Below are 6,341 nucleotides of genomic sequence, written 5' to 3' on the forward strand. Positions count from 1 at the left end.
TGGAGAGAAGTCGCCCCTAATCACAGATCTAGGACCAGATGACTTCACTCTCCAGTCCTAACCATTAGGGGGATGGAAAACTGTAGACCTGACTCTAGACCAGTGGTTAGGGACGGCTCTGACCCTGGATCAGTGGTTAGGGACAGCTCTGACCCTAGATCAGTGGTTAGGGACGGCTCTGACCCTAGATCAGTGGTTAGGGACGGCTCTGACCCTGGATCAGTGGTTAGGGACAGCTCTGACCCTAGATCACGATCATGTTGACAATAAACAAACCAACTGGACTGAATCCAGGGTCAAGGTGAACAGGCATGATGTAACATGCACACGGCGTGGCATCAGTGTGTTTGGTTTCCCGGGTGTGAAGCATGTGTGCATGTGTGTGTGTATTTTAAAACACCCCTGGTCGACCTGTAGTTAAGAGCACAATGTGAGTGATAGAGCATGTCCGTACACCTCCCCTCTCTCTCTTCTGGCAGCAGACAGGGAGTTTGTTTTCTCTCTCTCTCTCTGACCCGCTCTCTCTCTCTTCTGGCAGCAGACAGGGAGTTTGTTTTCTCTCGCTCTCTCTCTCTCTCGCTCTCTCTCTCTCTCTCTCTCTCGCTCTCTCTCTCGCTCTCTCTTTATCTCTCTCTCTCTCTCTCTCGCTCTCTCCCACTCTCTCTCCCACTCTCTCTCTCTCTCTCTCTCTCTCTCTCTCTCTCTCTCTCTCTCTCTCTCTCTCTCTCTCTCTCTCTCTCTCCCACTCTCTCTCTCTCCCTCTCTCTCTCTCTCTCTCTCTCTCTCTCTCTCCCACTTTCTCTCTCTCTCTCCCTCCCTCTCTCTCTCTCTCTTTCTCTCTCTCTTTCGCTCTCCCTCTCTCTCTCCCACTTTCTCTCTCTCTCTCCCTCCCTCCCTCCCTCCCTCCCTCCCTCTCTCTCTCTCTCTCTCTCTCTCTCTCTACAAAAGGGGAAATAAATAAGCATAAATATGGGTCGTATTTACAATGGTGTTTGTTCTTCATTGGTTGCCCATGTGGCAACAGGTCACAGATCTTGCTGCTGTGATGTCACATTGTGGTATTTCACCCAGTAGATGGTGTGGTATCCAGAGAGGTCTCCCCCAGGGTTTAGTGATAGAGGGGAGGTACGGGCATGTGATGTTGGCTCCCTCTGCCGGGGAGAGGCTGGGCACCCCGACACGGATGGCTCCCTCTGCCGGGAGTACAGAGGCTGGGCACCCCGACACGGATGGCTCCCTCTGCTGGGGAGAGGCTGGGCACCCCGACACGGATGGCTCCCTCTGCCGGGAGTACAGAGGCTGGGCACCCCGACACGGATGGCTCCCTCTGCTGGGGAGAGGCTGGGCACCCCGACACGGATGGCTCCCTCTGCTGGGGAGAGGCTGGGCACCCCGACATGGATGGCTCCCTCTGCCGGGGTGAGGCTGGGCACCCCGACACGGATGGCTCCCTCTGCCAGGAGTACAGAGGCTGGGCACCCCGACACGGATGGCTCCCTCTGCTGGGGAGAGGCTGGGCACCCCGACACGGATGGCTCCCTCTGCCGGGAGTACAGAGGCTGGGCACCCCGACACGGATGGCTCCCTCTGCTGGGGAGAGGCTGGGCACCCCGACACGGATGGCTCCCTCTGCTGGGGAGAGGCTGGGCACCCCGACACGGATGGCTCCCTCTACCGGGGAGAGGCTGGGCACCCCGACACGGATGGCTCCCTCTGCCGGGGAGAGGCTGGGCACCCCGACACGGATGGCTCCAAGTACAGGTAATTAAGGGAAAGTACCAACCAGCCGTGGAGGCCACAAAAAAGGAGCACTGTGGCACACCGTGAGAAAGAACAGAGAGACACCAACACAGAGCAGAAGCTGAGAAGCAGGACCCGAGCCAAACCTACGTGATGTCGTTGTTATGTTTATTTTATTGCCTAGTAAAGTCACATTTTCTGACTTGAACCTTCCTGTCTCTGTGTTAATCTCTGCACACTCAACCCAACACCCCACGGTTTACCACAATAGTTTATCAAAATTGTATTTATTTTCAAATTCTTTGTGGATCTGTGTAATCGGAGGGAAATATGTGTCTCTAATATGGTCATACATTTGGCAGGAGGTTAAGAAGTGCAGCTCAGTTTCCACCTCATTTTGTGGGCAGTGTGCACATAGCCTGTCTTCTCTTGAGAGCCAGGTCTGCCTACAGCGACCTTTCTCAGTAGCAAATGGTCACTGAATCTATACATAGTCAAAGCTTGGTCAGGTATTCTGCCACTGTGTCCTCTCTGTTTAGGGCCAAATAGCATTCTAGGTTACTCTGTTTTTTTGTTAATTCTTTCCAATGTGTCATGTTTTTGTTTTCTCATGCTTTAGTTGGGTCTAATTGTGTTGCTGTCCTGGGGGTCTGTTTGTGTTAGTGAACAGAGCGCCAGGACCAGCTTGCTTAGGGGACTCTTCTCCAGGCTCATCTCTGTAGGTGATGGCTTTGTAATGGAGGGTTTGGGAATCGCTTCCTTTAGGTGGTTGTAGAATTGAACGTCTCTTTTCTGGATGTTGATCATTAGTGGGTATCGGCCTAATTCTGCTCTGCATGCTTTATTGGTGTTTTACGTTGTACACGGAGGATGTTTTTGGAGGTGTTTGTCCCATTTTGTGAAGTCTTGGTTGGTGAGCGGACCCCAGACCTCACAACCATAAAGGGCAATGGGTTCTATAACTGATTCAAGTATTTTTTGCTGGATCCTGATTGGTATGTTGAATTTTATGTTCCTTTTGATGGCATAGAAGGCCCTTCTTGCCTTGTGTCTCAGCTCGTTCACGGCTTTGTGGAAGTTACCCGTGGCCCTGATGTTTATGCCGAGGTATGTATAGTTTTAGTGTGCTCTAGGGCAACGGTGTCTAGATGGAATTTGTGGTTCTGGCAACTGGACCTTTTGGGAAACACCCTTATTTTAGTCTTTCTGAGATATTACTGTCAGGGTCCAGGTCTGGCATAATCTGTGCAGAATGTCTAGGTGCTGCTGTAGGCCCTCCTTGGTTGGGCCTACAAATATCTAGGTGTCTAGTTAGACTGTAAACTCTCCTTCCAGATTCACATTAAGCATCTCCAATCCAAAATTAAATCTAGAATCGGCTTCCTATTTCGCAACAAAGCATCCTTCACTCATGCTGCCAAACATACCCTCGTAAAACTGACTATCCTACCGATCCTTGACTTTGGCGATGTCATTTACAAAATATTCCCCAACATACTCAGCAAACTGGAAGTAGTCTATCACAGTGCCATCCGTTTTATCACCAAAGCCCCATACACTACCCACCACTGCGACCTGTATGCCCTCGTTGGCTGGCCCTCAATACATATCCGTCGCCAAACCCACTGGCTCCAGGTCATCTATATGACTTTGCTAGGTAAAGCCCTGCCTTATCTCAGTTCACTGATCACCATAGCAACACCCACCCATAGCACGCGCTACAGCAGGTATATTTCACTGGTCACCCCCAAAGACAACACTTCCTTTGGCCGCCTTTCCTTCCAGTTCTCTGCTGCCATTGACTGGAACGAATTGCAAAAATCACTGAAGCTGGAGTCTTATATCTCCCTCTCTAACTTTAAGCATCAGCTGTCTGAGCAGCTTACCTGTACACAGCCAATCTGTAAATAGCACACCCAACTACCTCATCCCCATATTATTACTTACCCTCTTGCTCTTTTGAACCCTAGTATCTCTACTTGCACATCATCATCTGCACATCTACAGTTGAAGTCTGAAGTTTACATACACATAGGCTGGAGTCATTAAAACTCGTTTTTCAACCACTCCACAAATTTCTTGTTAACAAACGATAGTTTTGGCAAGTCAGTTAGGACATCTACTTTGTGCATGACACAGGTACTTTTTCCAACAATTGTTTACAGACAGATTATTTCACTTAGAATTCACTGTATCACAATTCCAGTGCGTCAGAAGTTTACATACACTAAGTTGACTGTGCCTTTTAAACAGCTTGGAAATTCCAGAAAATTATGTCATGGCTTTAGAAGCTTCTGAGTCAATTGGACTTGTTGATGTATTTCAAGGCCTGCCTTCAAACTCAGTACCTCTTTGCTTGACATCATGGGAAACTCAAAAGAAATCAGTTAAGACCTCAGAAAACAAATTGTAGACCTCCACAAGTCTGGTTCATCCTTGGGAGCAATATCCAAACACCTAAAGGTACCACGTTCATCTGTACAAACATTAGTACGCAAGTATAAACACCATGGGACCACACAGCCGTCATACCGCTCAGGAAGGAGATGCGTTCTGTCTCCTAGAGATTAATGTACTTTGGTGCGAAAAGTGCAAATCAATTCCAGAACAACAGCAAAGGACATTGTGAAGATGCTGGAGGAAATCGGTACAAAAGTATCTATATCCACAGTAAAACGAGTCCTATATCGACATAACTTGAAAGGCCGCTCATCAAGGAAGAAGCCACTGCTCCAAAACTGCCATAAATAAGCCAGACTATGGTTTGCAAATGCACATGGGGACAAAGATCATACTTTTTGGAGAAATGTCCTCTGGTCTGATGAAACAAAAATAGACCTGTTTGTCCATAATGATCATCATGATGTTTGGAGGAAAAAGGGGGATGCTTGCAAGCCGAAGAACACCATCCCAACCGTGAAGCACGGGGGTGGCAGCATCATGTTGTGGGGGTGCTTTGCTGTAGGAGGGACTGGTGCACTTCACAAAATAGATGGCATCATGAGGAAGGAAAATTATGTGGATATATTGAAGCAACATCTCAAGACATCAGTCAGGAATTTAAAGCTTGGTTGCAAATGGATCTTCCAAATGGACAATGACCCCAAGCAAGTTGGGGAATAATCAGAATTAGTTGGTAACATAGGTAAGATGTTTTATATTCATCATATGTTTGTAAGTTACTTCTCATCAGAATGTGTTTGTAATACTGTGGCGGGGTTGCAGTATCTGGTCTCTGTCAAGACTAAGTTGCTTGGGCCGGAGAGAGGGGAGAGGTCAAGCGTGTATCTCTTGGCTCCACAATGTCTGTGTGCCAGTCAATGTGTCTCTGTGATCTTTTCAAGATAGGATGGATTTGATATATGGCTGTTGATATGGAGGATTTGCTGGGTTCTGAGTTTGAGAAAATAACATAGTTTAGGAGACAAAGCTGAACGATAAATTATGCCTAATGCTGTCTGGCTATGTGTGTCTTTGCTATAAAGGATCTCAGTTACAATGTGTAAGGGACTCAGAGAATTCATTTATAGACACTGAAATTATGAGTCACAGGGTTGTGATGGAGCTCATATAATTAAAGATGGACTTTGTGATAACTAACTGACTTGTGTGTGGTTTGCACTCATGATTTGGTAAATACAGGAAATTTCCACGACAAGCATACTTCCAAATTTGTGGCAAAATGGCAACAAAGTCAAGGTATTGGAGTGTCCATCACAAAGCCCTGACCTCAATTCCAATCGAAAATTTGTGAGCAGAACTGAAAAAGCGTGTGAGAGCAAGGAGGCCTACAAACCTGACTTAGTTACACCAGCTCTGTCAGGAGGAATGGGCCAAAATTCACCCAACTTATTGTGGGAAGCTTGTGGAAGGCTACCCGAAACGTTTGACCCAAGTTAAACAATTTAATGGCAATGCTACCAAATACTAATTGAGTGCATGTAAACTTCTGACCCACTGGGAATGTGATGAAAGAAATAAAAGATTAAATAAATCATTCTCTCTACTATTATTCTGACATTTCACATTCTTAAAATAAAAGGTGATCCTAACTGACCTAAGACAGGGAATTTTTAATAGGATTAAATGTCAGGAATTGTGAAAAACGGAGTTTAAATGTATAAGGTGTATGTAAACTTCCGACTTCAACTGCATCACTCCAGTATTAATGCTAAATTGTAATTATTTTCACCTCTAGGGCCTATTTATTGCCTACTTCTCTAATCTTCTACATTTGCACACACTGTACATATATTGTTCTATTTTTCTTTTATTTTGTGTTATTGACTGTACGTTTGTTGTTGTTTTTGTCGCACTGCTTTGCTTTATCTTGGCCAGAGGTCGCAGTTGTTAATGAGAACTTGTTCTCAACTGGCCTACCTGGTTAAATTAAGGTGAAATAAAAATGTTTAAAATAAAATAATTCCAGGATCTTTATTGTTCAACAGGTGAGCCCCTCTTTCTACCAGATGAGAAAGGTCCTGTGCTGTGTCCAGCATTGATGCTCCCCACTGCTCACTCTCAGCACCCAAAACTGCAGTTAGAGTGTAGTACACAGCAGTTATTCTGCAATTACTGCGTCCAAAATACCAGTCGACTAC

Source organism: Oncorhynchus kisutch, unplaced genomic scaffold (genome assembly GCF_002021735.2).
Source record: "Oncorhynchus kisutch isolate 150728-3 unplaced genomic scaffold, Okis_V2 scaffold3402, whole genome shotgun sequence".
Classification (NCBI taxonomy): Eukaryota; Metazoa; Chordata; class Actinopteri; order Salmoniformes; family Salmonidae; genus Oncorhynchus; species Oncorhynchus kisutch.